This window comes from Heloderma suspectum, chromosome 3 (assembly GCF_057233095.1).
Source record: "Heloderma suspectum isolate Gila_16-S chromosome 3, 16-S_ref, whole genome shotgun sequence".
NCBI classification, from domain to species: Eukaryota; Metazoa; Chordata; class Lepidosauria; order Squamata; family Helodermatidae; genus Heloderma; species Heloderma suspectum.
The window spans coordinates 217,464,101-217,477,213 of record NC_139460.1 but is presented as its reverse complement, the minus strand read 5'-3'; positions in this window follow the sequence as shown (position 1 = coordinate 217,477,213).

The following is a 13,113-nucleotide window of genomic DNA, read 5'->3' as shown; positions in this document are numbered from 1 at the left end:
AGCTCACTGGGTGACTTTGGGCCAGTCACAGACTCTCAGCCCACCCAACCTCACAGGGTTGTTGTTGTGAGGAGGAGAATGTAAGCCACCTTGGGTTCCTTGCAAGAGGGAAAAAGGCGGGATATAAATGCAATAAATAAATAAATATAAATAAATAAATAATTGTTAACACTTTCTCCCCAGTAAAATTATTAACACCAACAAAAAGAAACTGCAGCTTTGCATATCGCCAATCAATCCATATTGAAAACTTTAGTGGTGTCATGTAAAATAGCTACTGCCATGGGCAAAAGATCACCAAAGACTGGGCAATAAACACATAGATGGAACCTTATTGAATCTTGTTGTATAACTCACCACACACATTATTCCAAGCAGTACAAAGCTGAAGAGTTTTTCCGTGTTTCAGTTCTTTCTCGGGGTAAAGAGTGCTGAAATCAATTTACTTACATATCAGATGGTGGTAGGGAGAGAAGCGGAAGTAGCACTAGCTGTGAAGCAGAAGCGGCACAGTCCAGAGAAAGGTAGGCCATGAAACCATTCTCAGGAGACGGGAGGACAAATGTGCATTCTGTTTTCGCATTAGAGTTGCACATATTTCGCAAGCCTTGCAAGGTTTCCTCCTGCAGTTTACAAATCAGTGGGAAATTCATTCTTCCTTGAATCATGGCCCAAGCTATGTTCCCCTTATCCATAGTCTTCTCCCTCAGTAATTGGGACTGAGAGGTACACTGCCTCTGGACAGTTAACTATCATAGTTATTATACTTTTTATAGATTTGTCTAATCCCCTTTTAAAACCATCTAAGTCTAAACCAGTGTGCCAGTGAGCCAGTGTGGCGTAGTGGCTAGAGTGTTGGACTAGGAGTTGGGAGATCCGGGTTCTAGTCCCCACTCAGACATGGAAGCTCACTGGGTGACTTTGGGCCAGTCACAGACTCTCAGTCCAACCCACCTCACAGGGTTGTTGTTGTGAGGATAAACTGGAGGATTGTGTAAGCCGCCTTCGGTTCCTTGAGGAGGAAAAAAGGCAGGATATAAATGTAATAAATAAATAAATAAATAAATAAAATAAACCAGTGGCCATTACCAGATCTTGCGGCAGCAAACTCCATAAATTAATTGTGCATTGTGTGAAAAAGTACTTCCTTTTGTCTGTCATGAATCTACCACTAATTCAGTTGGAGACCCTGAGTTCTAGTGCTGAAATAATATTTTCCCTCTATTCAGTGGAGGCCAGTGGCTCTGATTTTGGTGGGGCTGTGAATCCATTCTGAGTTTCAGTCAGAACCAACCAGAACTCTAAAGGAGCTATCTGAGGTGTTACACCTTTTTGGAGATAGGTTTAAGCATCTTGGATAGCTCCTTTAGAGTTCTGGCTTGTTCTGACTGAACCCAGAATGGATCACAGCCCCGCTGAAATCACAGCCACCAGCCTCCACCGCCTCTATTGACCTCTTACTCTTGCTCTCAGCCCTTTTACCTCACAGGTAAAAAAAATAGTTCCTTTCCCAGGTTCTGGCTTCATTATGATCTTGTTCTTACTGATTTTAAGCAGGACAATCCTCTTCATCTCTACTCAGAAGTAAGCAGAACTAAATCACTCAAAAGCACTTTCAATTAGCATCCCAAACCCCATGTCTACGCACAAGTAAGCAGGACAAGCCTCTGCATCTCTGCTCAGAAGCAAGCAGGGCTGAATCACTCAGCAGCTTCTTCCCCAGGTCCCACCTCCTCTCCCAGCCAGGAAAAACTCTTCTCTCCAATCACCTGCTGACTGGGGATAAGAGCTTTTCCCTGCCAGGAGGAGGGGTGGAGTCTGGGGAAAATGCTGGAGAACCAAATGGGGAATAGGTGCTGGCTTTTATCTGGCTTGTTGGTTGGAGGTTCCCCTTGCTGCAATAGCGGGATAGTCTTCATATACATTGCCCTGAGCAAGTTGAAGGAAAGGCAGAATACATGTGTCATAAAGAATAAAATACACCTAAAACAAAATCAAAACTACAACAACAACAAAAATTTTGTAGGAAAAACTACCTTACATCCTAAGGAGGTTTAAAACTGCAGCCCTGAGAGAAAGAGCTACAAACAAAAGAAAAGTGCAGGTGTGTCAAAAAGGACCTATGATTCTATTGCCACATTAAACAGACTCTTTGGTAACCTTCATGGAACTTAAGAGGGGTGACTTGGTTTACGGTCATGTAATCCCGAACTCTTTGTCTGCCACCTCTGTGAGGTGTTCCAAGTAATTTACACAAGGATTAAAATTTGGAGGATTGCCAGCTGTTAAGGGGGAGGGGAGAGTGGACAGGGAAGGGCAGATTATTTTACAAAATGACATCTCTTTGCCAAAACATTTGCTAGCCGATCCTACAAGGCTCTCAGACTCAGGGGAAACCAAATAAATAAATACATTCAGGTTCAATACAGTGAAAATAGCTCAACCTGCCAGGGACCTGGGGAAAACTAGTCTGAGCATGTTCCAAAATGTCAGGTGTGTTGGGGCCAGATAGCAACAAACCTGGACTAAATCTAGGAACAAAAAAACCTCAACAGCTAAATTTCCTGTGTATTTCTTTCACAAGGTGACCTAGAGAAAACACACTAGCAAATTTGCTCTTAATAATTTTTGATAGAGATGAACTAGAGATTGCTGGGGTTTAAAGGATAAGGCTAAAAAATACCTCCGTGATGACCATTTTTACATAGCATCAGTGTACATGGTACTCTTTAAACTTAGATTGGGGAGGGAGTAAAAGATAGAAAACCAAAACCAAGAAAAGTAATAATAGCCAAAAGGTACTGTATGGATTTTTTTTTTAATGAAGTGTTTCAAGCTATCAGGCTGTTTGTTAGGGGTATTATTTCTTTATTCCTCCAATTCTGAGAACAGCAAGGTCCAAGCTACATAATATGATAAATATGCAGCATGCAGCTTAGCCTCTTTCTTTTTTACCTAGAAGTAAGCACACAGGCCCACAATCTGGATGAGGACCACCACACATATGTAGGGGTGACTTAAACTTCCTCCCCTCAGCTGCTTGCTTTTCTAAATTCGCCACCCACCACAGCACAGGCTAAAAAACAAAAAAGCCTCCCGTCGGCACAGAGTCAAACAATGCTCTGACCCATGGAAGGAGAGGGTCACTGAAGAGGCCCTTCCCCCATATTTTAAACAAACCTACTGAAGACAGCTTGCCTGAGGGCCTCCAAAACCTGGAGGCAGCAGTGCTCGTGGGAAGCAGGAGGCAAGATTAAGCAAGGTCGGAAGACCTGCTCTTGAATACATTCAAGGCTATATTTGTGGGGAAAGAACAGTACAGTTCAAGAGTGTTTGCTGGAGTATCTTCTATGACAGGGGTGGGGAACCTCAGGCCTAGAGACCAAATCTGGCCCTCCAGAAGTCCCAATGTGGCCCTCTGGGGTTCCTGAGAAAGCTACACCCCTCTCCCCTCGCCCCACATCTTTTCCCCAAACCAAAAATCATTTGGTGGTCTCCCAGTTTTTGTGCAGTTTTTCCCCGTTCCTTTCAACATCAAAACAGACCTTTACATAAAATGGCCACCACACAGACCCACATAGCCCTCATACAGATTTATTCCAGTATTATTTTAGCAAAAAATGCTCTATTTGATTCTCTTTTTAAATTGCAGCATAATCACCCTAGATATTTTTATCAGTTGACAGTTGCAGATTTGCATAATAATGGTCTCCCCACATTAATAATTTTGGATTATAATAGAATCATTACCTCTGCCTTCAGATGGGCTGTTCTGAAATACTATGTCACTGTAATCTCACATTGTAAAAGCATTGTAACCACAGCGTAATAGGATTCCCAAGCATTTGCATCCAAATTAGCCAGATAAAACAGCCGCCATTCATCAGGGCATTAACATCTCAGTAGACTTCCATTAAATATTGATGCCACTGGAATCCAGCACCATGTCATTTTCTAATGTGGCTGCTTCACAATGGAGTTTATTTTCTATCAAAAGTGTCTTCGCGTCATCTCACCCACAGTTCTGCATAAGGATATGGGAAAGGGGTGGTGTGTGTAACTCAAGGGGACTAGGAGGTTCAAATTAAGAAACTGCACAAACTCACTTTGGCCCAATTCTTGGAATTTCAGCTTTGATATCTCAAATCCAACAGAGGATATCTGTGTCATAATTTCCCCAAAGGCTGTACTACAGCAACCTGCCAATTTGCTTTAAAATAATCTATTTGTGTGATTTGGGGGTCAACATGTGAATAAAAATAATGTTCAAATAAAAAAAAAATATAGAAGGGGGGACAAGCCCTCTGATCACTATATTTCATAATGCCATAGTTAGATGTAGATTAAACACAAAATCCTGAATACTTCATCTGAGACAGCACCCAAAATGGCATATGGGGGATATCTTAAGATCAACCAATTAAAAAAGTTCACAAGTTTAAAATATGCACCTGAAAATGAGGCTTTGTTTCTTTCATGAAATTAAGTCTCCTTTAAAATAAAGAACCTTAATCAGAGGCTGACAGACTCTAGATAAAATTCTCGTTCCCCTGAGTATGTTCATTCACATTCCAAGTGCTGAATTAGAAGGGTTAGCCATCAGATGCCAATGCAGGAATCCCTGTGCTGGGAATTCTCAATATTTGGCACAGTAGCCACCCCAAGTCAAGAAAGCAAGACTTGGCAAAGCTACAAAACAGATAAAAACAGAACATCAGTACTTACTCCTGCCTTCAAGAGGAGATCAAATGAGGAAGGGTGGAGAGAGGAAGCAGCATTGTAAAATTCTTAATGGCATGATCCTAAGCATGTTTACCCAGAGTTAAGTCTCACTGAATTCAATGGGGCTTACTCCAAAGTAAGTGCAGAAGACTGCAGCTTAAAGCCAAAGAGTGCTGTTTAAAGTACCTGTAGAAGGGAAGGTGGGAAATAAAAAAAAATTGCAAAACCAGATGGTTGTCTCATTGATACCGCACCCCTAGTAATCATGAGAAAGCACACAGGTGTTGCACTGATATGCTGTCACAACATGAAGCATTCCTTGAAAGGGAAATGTGTCTGCTGTGGCCTAGAAAGATGGCAGAGGATGCAGATCCTGAGTGAAGGAAGCCAATACAGTAAAGAAGGAGTAAAGACAGCCAGAAAGGGCTGGATTTCACATATTTATTTGAAATAAGCAGCTGAAATGATTGCTACCTGAACCTACTATAAAGTCACAACTCAAAAATAATCACAGCACATCTTTCTTTTTCTGTGTGCACCTGTTTTTCTGGGTGGGGCAACAAACTGAATTGAATGAGATCTGCTCGTTGTGGCCCAATCCATCAGAGGTGGTCTGGCCACATTTGCAAGATCTGGTACCTACTCCAATCTTTTGTCTCCCACAGTGACCAGCTACATACATCTGGGGAAGTCTACAAGCAAGCAGTAGGCGTGAGGTGATCCACCAGAAATTGGCCAGCAGTCCACCAGTGGACTGCAATCTGCCCACACCTGTTCTAGCATCGCAGGACATGATTGGAAGGTACATGATTTAGCAACGTTTCTGAAGCTAAGTAGGGCTGGGCATGATCAGTGCCATAGGAAGCCCTAAGCAGGCTCCCTTGACAGAGAAACAGTGGGATATACATGTAATAAGATTAATATCTGGGAATGCAAGTACATCTACAAACATACTGAGTATGTCATCTAAAATTAATCTCCAGGTTTGCTAATATGAGGACTAGCATGTTTTTCTTTACTTCTGCTCTCTGCCTTAAAAGGAACCCTTGGAGTTTCAGTAAGTGCTAGAGACAGACTCAAATAACTGCTGGCTTTTATATTTGCAAAAGAAATGTGCCCATTGTTCCTTTGCCCCAGTATTGGTGAAACCAGAGTTCATTTGTGCTGACTCGCCTAGTTTAGTCTGCAAAGTGCTTGCTAAGCCACCCTCTTAAGATTGTAAAATATTGTAGATAGGGCTTCTACCATGACCTTTCACAGCAACGTATTTTTCTTTTTCCCCAACCTTTTCTTCTTCTTTTTAAAAACACAAGCCAGAGGAAAAGTTCTGTGAAATTCAAATGTTCTCGCTGTTATGTGACTTTTCAAATGGGACTTAGGGTGCTTTCAGATGGGGGGCTTTTAGTGCTACCAGTCAAAAAGTAATGTACAGGTATTCCATCTTTTCCTCCTTAACTATTTTGTGGTGTTTTTTTTCTGGGGAGAAAAAATATGGAAGAACTGTGGAAAACATGGCAAGGTTACAAATGGAAGATGATGTCAGAATCCCCAGTCAAATTCTGTGAATTGTGGATTTACAGGCCCAATTGCACAATAAAAGAATCATCTGGAAGCACCTTTCATCAATGTATTCTGTGACTATCCATTGTTCAATTTTTTTTCTAATGAACCATCTCCCTGTATTTTTATCATGCTGTTCTGGAGCATTTGCTTGGGATATTTTCATTTGTTTGGGGTGGGCAAAAGTGGATGGAGAATCCCCCCCCAACACACACACACACACACATTTACCCAGACAGGCACATGGGGGGTGGGGGAGAGAGATGACATAACATTGTTCCAAATGTGGCATTGTAGGAAAACATGGCCGCCTGGCTGGCTGCTGAATGCAGTTCTTCCAAAAAGAAGTAAAAAAAAAGAACAGGTGCTGTCACCTCTACTGGTAACCCCCCCCCAAACTCCCCAACTTTTGCCTGCTCCCCCACTCACCCAAAATGTCACTGAATAATAACTCCGATTCTTTCAGCCTGTGGAAAGGGCTGCGAAAATGAGAGGGCCTTCTCCACTCAGTGGTAATTTTTTTATCTACATGCACATTTAAACGTTTGAATACAAGATGAAGCGACAGACAGAGAATTGTTCCACAGTAGCCTGAGGCCTCTCTTATTGTTCCTCTCTACTAGCCAAGAGTCTATGTAATTTGGTTTTGTGTTTAACTGAATATGGGAGATCTGTTTTATGTTGTTTTTAAAGACACCCCAGGCTTTTGATAAGTTTGCAACCAACTGTTTTCAGAAACATTTCTAACGAGATCAGAGGGAATTATTCAAATTTTACATCGTTGATCTGTAGCAAAAATTCACATCAAATGTATAATCTTCAAACATATCACTCTTTTCACTTTGTATGAATAAGAGTAGCCATATATGATTCCTCAAGGACGGGGCGGTGGTTTTTATATAAGGCAGAAAATGGGCATGCTTGGAAAGCTTTAGAAAATAATTCAGAATATAAGAAATTAGGCCTTAATTTAAACAAAACTAAAAATAATTCAGGTAGCAGCAAGAATACGAGATGCAAAGGTAAGAACATTAGAAGAGCTGCATTAAAGCAGTCTTGTTCCAATAGAGGCCAGGAGACTCTGAGAACATCAGGCAGTAACCAGCTGTGTTATTCCGTTAGCACAAATGATGTTGCACTAGCAGATGCTATGTTCTATGCGCAAGAGAAGAATCCAACCAAAGTTACATTTGTGCAAGCCTGGTTGCGCAAGCGGTTTTGCATTATGCTTCTGCAACCCGTTGTGCAACCCCTTGCACATAACTCTTGTGCAACCTGCTATGCAAAGCATTGCACATTCCACTTGTGCATCCAGTTGTGCAACTGCTTTGTATCGGTTGTGCAACCAGTTGCACATTCCACTTGTGCAAGCAGTTATGTAACTCTTGGATCCATTGTGCAATGCATAGTGCAAACTGTTGTGCAAGCAGTTGAGCAAGAGAAAGATTCAACAGAGCTCCACCAGTGTTATCTGAGTTTCCGGAATGTCACTGTTGGATACTGCCCTTTGTGTTCACAGGGCAGCTTGAACAGAAAAGGCCTGCTGGCTGAGAATCAGTGTGGTGTGGTGGTTAGCATATTTGTCTAGGACAGGAGAGAACCAAGTTCAAATCCCCACACAGCCATGAACCTCACTGGGTGACCTTGGACAAGTCATTATCCTTCAGCCGAAGCTACCCCAGAGGGCTATTGTGAGGATAAGCTGGGGGAGAGAACTATGTACCACACCTGGAGCTCCTTGGAGGAAAGGTGGGATAGAAACATAATAAATAAATTAGATAAGAAACGTGATGAAAAGCATTGAATAACAAATGTGTGAAGTATTTCTTGATGTATTAAAAGCATTTCTATCCTACTTTTCAGTCAAAGATTCCCAGAGTGGCTCACAAGAAGCAATGATCAGACAGTCCCTGTCCTCAGGCTCAGTCTAAAAAACTACGCGATACAAAGAACAGGATTTAGAAGCAGGGGGGAGCATGATGATGGTGCTTGATTCAGTTGACCAGATGGATGGGAATCTATCCGTTGAACTCAGTTTTGCGCTGAATTCTCTTGTACTTCTGGGCCTGGCTCTTCTTGGCTGGCTTGTTCCCCTTTTCTCTTCTGAAGTTTCACTTCTTTTGAGTCGACGCCTAATCTGTTTCTTCTTCCATCCCCTCAGGGCAAGATGTTTCTCCAGGCACCCTTCTGGTGGCATTTGAGGGAAGGAGGGAGGGAGGAGCCACCACTGGGAGCTAGGTAGCAGCTCACCTACTTGAGTTTGTGCTACTAGACTTGTCCTACTAGGTGTCTGGGGTGTTTCTGAGTGCAGGGAGTGGGATAGCAGTTCAGATTCTGAAGGAGAACCATCAGACATGGGGGAGGTGTTTTCCCAGGCTAGTCCAGATATGAGTAGGCCTGCTTCTCAGGTTACAAATGTACAGATGGCTGAGCTTGAGGGTCCCACCTCACCCCCTGCCCCCCGTGAGAGGCAGCGAACAGGAGCTTGACCTAATAGATGCCAGGTGCAGGCACAGAGCAAAGAGAGAGAAGGCAGGGGCGGAACTTAGACTGTCTACCCGATTACCCTTGCGTGAGAAGCTGCGCTTAGAGGCCTCACGAGAAGAGAGGGACCTCCCGCGCTTAAGTTAGGCTAGCGAGACCACCTCCCTCTTCAAATGGGGGAAACTCTCGTAAATTCTATTTGGATCCCCTGAAGGCATTCCTTGTAGACGGAGAGTTTCTCTGAGAATTTGCATCTGTATGTCCCTGTGAAGTAATGGATTAAAAGCTGTAGACTGAAGCCTCTCATCTGTGTATGTTTGGGCACTGAAGTGAAGCGGGGGCTAAGAGAATCGTGACACTAGGTAATGTGGCAACAGAGAATGAATTGCTGCAGCCACTTATTCCCTTTGCCTCTCATCCTTCCTCCCGCTCCATTGTCCCCCGCATGGTCAGGTAGGTGTCACGACCTGGGAGTCCAGCAGTGACATGGACTCTGAAGCCAAAGATCCAGTGGTGCCAACAGAGGAAACTCCAGGTTTGAGCACCACTGCAAAACTGCCAGAGACCTGTGAGCACAAACCTCCAGAGACCCCTGAGCCTACAGAGACCCCAGAAGCTAGCCCCAGCACCGGACCAGCACCCTCATCTACAAGAGCCCCACATTCCAGAAGCCAATGCACCAATGCCAGCAGCATGCCAGGCATGAACTCTTGGAGAGATGGAGGAGTGCTAGGCCACAAGCCAGAGACCTGTCCCCTTAAGGCTTTGATTCTGAAGGAAAGGGTGGAGTCAGGGACTGTAGCATAAAAGGCTTCAGTCTGGCCTCAGACTTTGTTGGAGCAAGTTGCTCATTAGGAGCTCTCCTGGGTGCTGCAACCCCTGCCTTGACTCCTTGCTGCCCGGTATTGATCCCCGCTCGGGCCAGAACAGGACATCAGGTTTCCAAGTTCTTTGGGAGTTGAGACTTGTCTTGTTTGCTTATACTACTGTATCAAGGGCCACATACATTACTAACCAATTCCAGGAGGTAAGCCAGTAGCAGGAAACATACAGAAAAGAACCTTGTGATTCCTAATTTATAAAAGCACATTTCACAATCAAATCAGTTAGTCTTTAAATGTACATAGATGGCACTGTATAAATCATCCTGTGCAACTGTAATGAATTTCACAGCTAAGGCAGGCAGGATCCAGAGAGCTACTTTAGCTTCATCCAAAGGCTTTAATCTGCCCAACGAATTGTTTGACTTTTTTCTTCTGAACAGTAGATCCGCCATAGCATGTCTTCCCCCAGTTTCAAAAGAGCGGTTTTATACAGCAGAAGGATGGGGATGAACTGCTATTTGAACCACAAATCCAAAGTTCCCTGGTTGTACAGCATTAGTTGTTCCATTCTTTGGATCTGGGTCAATGCAAAGACTCAACTCGGAACCTGTTTTTGAGCAGATGCTGCAAGGCTTGAGATTCAGCGACCATATATACCTGAAGTGACCGAAATATATTGCATTTGTAACTACCAGCGTGTGCCCTCTCTGTATCTGAAAGTTACCCACCTTCCTATTTTCACTGATAAGAGTTCTGTCTAACTTGAAGAGTTCTGTCTAACTTGAAAGCTTGTATACTCATACACAATAAGATAATGGTTCAAGATAAGATATCACCTTACTGCCTTTGCATCATCCACAACTCAGATGGCAGCAATTCCTATGTGACAGACCCATCACATTCATGGTTGTTGTTTTCATCCACCTCTTGACTGTAGCACTGGAAACTAAGGATGGATGGATCAGTCTGTTTCTAGTCTCTGTCAGTTTTGCATGTGTTCATTCATAAATCCATTCTTTCCCAGTTCTGCATCAAGCTGTGATTAAAAAAAAACCTGCATGAAAATTCATATTTTAATACTTTTCACAAAATAGCATTTCTGTTTGCATTTTAATCCTAAAATACACATTTTTGTATGCATTTTATCCTAAAATATGGATGTTTGTATGCATTTTTTCCTAACATATGCATTTCAATGCATTTTATTCTATTGTTTTGAGCCAAGAACTATACCACAAAGTTTGGAGAAGTATGAAAACCAAAAGACAGGTGCATGCTGTTCCACGTATCAGTCTGGAAAGTGCGAATAAGGTCAGCTCGCTTAAAAATCCAGACAGAACAAAGTCTTTAAGCATCCCTGCTGGCCACAGTACAGCAGAGGAAGCTCCGTGGTGGGTTCTCCCACTTAAGTCAGTGCGTCCACCAACTGAGTCTCAATATATTTTCACTGATGGGGCTGTTGCTGGAGTAAGCTCTTGGAAACCTCTGTTGGGTAGCTGTTGGAAAAGGTAGGTCATTTAGCCTAGCAATTGATCTGAAAGAAATAATAAAACCCTCAGGAAGGGCTACTGTAATCATATGCACACACAAAAAGGCACAAATATTTTAGTCACCCATCAGGGTCAGGGTCGGGTTTCATTAAATGGATACTGGAATTCACAGCATGCTTTCAGTTTCTCCATTAATACTGTGAGTTCATAAAGTGCTAGTTATTCAGTCTGAAATCTTTCACACAATATCGTGCAAAATAACACAAATAGCATATTACCTGGGTGAAGAGTGGAAGTCTGAAATGGATCCCGAGTCTTTACAGATTAAGACCAGAATTTCATACTGCACTGCCATCAGTGGTGGTGATGGCACTCTCCTTGCAGTCTGAGAGTGCCACCTAGTGTTCACAAAGGAGTTCCACCGTTTTGACGTGACTTTCAAGTCCATTTCAGAGCCCACCGTCAGTTCTTCAGATAGAAGTAATCCAGGTCTAGGACATGCAGCTGAACTCAATTGGAGGAGGGGGGCATCACATTCCCTAATTTCTCAGAGGCAAAGAAAAAAATGCAGTACCATACACAGACCCTCATTGGGATCATCCCATGAAGCTGAGTGGTGGGAGATTCAGGACAGATAAAAAGTATTTCTTCACATAGTGCATAGTTAAACTGTGGAATTCACAACCACCAGATGCAGTGATGGCCACCAACTAAGACGGTTTTCAAAAGGGATTAGACAAATTCATGGAGGATAAGGCTATCAATGCATACTAGACATGATGACTACATATTACCTCCAGTATCAGAGGCAGACTGAATATCTTTTGCTGGTAAGCATGAGCAGGTGGGTGCTATTGCACTCATCTCCTGCTTGTGAGCCTCCCATAGGCCTCTGGTTGGCTACTGTGGGAACAGAATGCTGGACTAGGCAGGCGTTTGGTCTGATCCAGCACTGCTGTCCTATGTTCTTATGTCCATATATAGAACGATGGGCAGGCATCCTCCTTGCAAATATGCATCCCATCCTACTCTTGGTCCAATTAATCAAGGCTCAGGGGTGCATCATGCTTTCTGGGCAATAGCAATGTCTCTTGAATTCCCCTGAGCCTGTCAGCAGTAGTACATCAGCGAATTGCAGTGCATCCTTCCTCTCCCCTTTGGGATGTCATCACAGCCTATACAGTGGCCGAGGGATCAATGCTGTATGGAGCTATTCCACTCCAAGGGCTATCGAGGAGTGGATGGTCCCAGCCTGGGGGCTGGAGTTTTCAAGGCACATTGCCGCTCTTCGCTAGGCCATTTAGCACTTTATGGAGCACACTGGCAACCACTGTATTCCACTTTCAGTTTGCCAACGAACGGAGAAAGGGAAAGATACAAATCTGAGAAATAAAATAGGCCTTTTTAAAAAGCCACCTATGCTCTTGTGTCTCGCAGCAACCCAATGGGTTAATTGTTTGACATTTGAAGAAGCACTTCCTCCGGCTTTTCTTAAACCTGCTGTGAATCCATTTTGCTACATGCTTCCCGTGTATGCCTCTCACATGTTTTTGTATGGCTTTTCTACTAATTCCCATCTTCCAAGACCACTGGAAGGGACATACATAACATAACGTCTCTCATTTAACACTTCTAGTCAAGGTAGATGAAGGCCGCCACTACGGAATGCAGACTTCTTGCCGTAAAATGGACCCCGCAAGCCTTCCTCCAAGGCAGATTGCTAGTGCAGAACATTACCATCTGTTTGATGACAGCTATCGCTCTTCGGAAACCAGCACTTTTTAATTCTACCCATCTGAAATGCCAGCAGTCGCTGGCCTTGACATCTGGAGCCCTTTTGTATATCACTTATCATTTCTTGCTCCCAGCAGTCCGTCTCATTAGGACCACTGGCTGCCCTGCAGTGCTCAAGGTGCCCAGATCTCTGCAAAGATACGATGTGCCGAAGAGACTGCTGTCGATCCAGTATTAGCAATGCAATTAGCACCAGTTCCATTAGCACACTTTTTATTGCAGGCAAAAATGGCATAAAA